Source organism: Ceratina calcarata, unplaced genomic scaffold (assembly GCF_001652005.2).
Source record: "Ceratina calcarata isolate Rehan_Ccalc_2016 unplaced genomic scaffold, ASM165200v1 scaffold294.2, whole genome shotgun sequence".
NCBI lineage: Eukaryota > Metazoa > Arthropoda > Insecta > Hymenoptera > Apidae > Ceratina > Ceratina calcarata.
In genome coordinates, this window is record NW_017151812.1 from 213,043 (window position 1) to 214,593 (window position 1,551).

The following is a 1,551-nucleotide window of genomic DNA, read 5'->3' on the forward strand; positions in this document are numbered from 1 at the left end:
AATTGTTTAAAAATATATTATTAACATACGTTCTGTTCTTGTTAAATCGTTATCATAATATTTAATCACTGCTGGTGGCATCGAGGTGCACCGAGATTGACGGGTGCGATGCACGCCAGAGACTCATCGGCACTCGATATCTGATCGCGTTAGCTCGATAAAGCGTCACGCCATGAAATAAACGGGCGGAAGAAGCGCGGGCCATTTACAGGCAACCACAGTGGTGGCACGTTTCTGGAGGAGCGTTTACGCGGCGAGCTGAAACAGCGGAATATACGTTTACGGTTGCAGTATGACGACTTACGACACGGCCAGGTCTTAACTGCTCGAAAATGCAGATCAAAGGGAGAGCGAGAGCAGACAGGAAATTCGGCATGCCGCGCCAGTTACGACAATCATCCCAAATGAACCTAAATTGTATCGCAGGAAGAGTGAAGTATAAGCACGGCGTACCGCGCGTGCCGCCAGCGAATTCGTGCCGCACGCCAGTACAAGCGACGTTTCGTTGCGCTCAGCGAATTCCGATCCTGGATTTCGGAACAGCTAAACGGAGCAGTTAATTAATCGAGTATGCTCGATTCCTCGATGCGCCGCGGGATCACCATTCGAGTTTGCTTTTTTTTTACATACATTTAATCACGACACAATTACACGAATTACAAGTTTTAATACAAGACCGTTTACAAGTCGTAGGATTTTCACGTATCTTGAAGATGAACACGACGAAACGCGTAGTCGAAAGTAGAGCTCCGCCGCGCCGGGGCCGTGCGGGAGGACTCGATGACGTTCAAAGGGAAAGTTGCGTCTACATTAATGCCGTTTAATAACGGCGCGCTATCGATTCGAATTGGAAATTGCTGGATGAAGCCTGCCGGCTGGCGGACCGTGCAACGGCACAGCGAGAACCCCGGTTATCTCCCCGACCTAACCTAAAACGATTCGGAAAGAGGACATTTGTGTAAATTTGTAATTAAAATTGCAGAAGGGTAGGAAAAATAATCCCCCGGAAAGAACCGGAGGACCGTTACATGCTTCCGCGACGGTTTATAATCTTGTCTTTATTTCCCTACAGCCCACATCTGTTCTCATGGCCGGTACCGGAAGTGTTCGGAGTTACGGCAAGATTAATACGAGAGAAAAATGAGCAACGACGTAAGCGGCGGAGTAAGAAATCTGATGGTCGCGCGTTGCAAATTTCATACTCGCTGCGATATTACTATTCCAGTGGGTGGAGCAGGACAAAGAGATCTCGCGTAATCTCGTTTGCCGCTCTCCCGGCTCTTCTTCCGGTACTGCCTGTTTTATTAACGAGACAGTATTCGACTGCGAGGCGGTAGCCAAAGAAAAATTTAATATTTTAATCTCGTCCACTATTTTCTTTAGACTATCGCGCGAGAGAACGTTTCTGTTTATCGCGCCGTTCGCGAGTCTCAGCACTCATTTCGAAACGTACAATGAAAAGGAATTTTAATTCAGTCCTTTGACTTAGCATTCTTAAAACTCGTTAAAGGCGTACAATTTTTTTAAACACGATCCTGTTTAACACTAGAT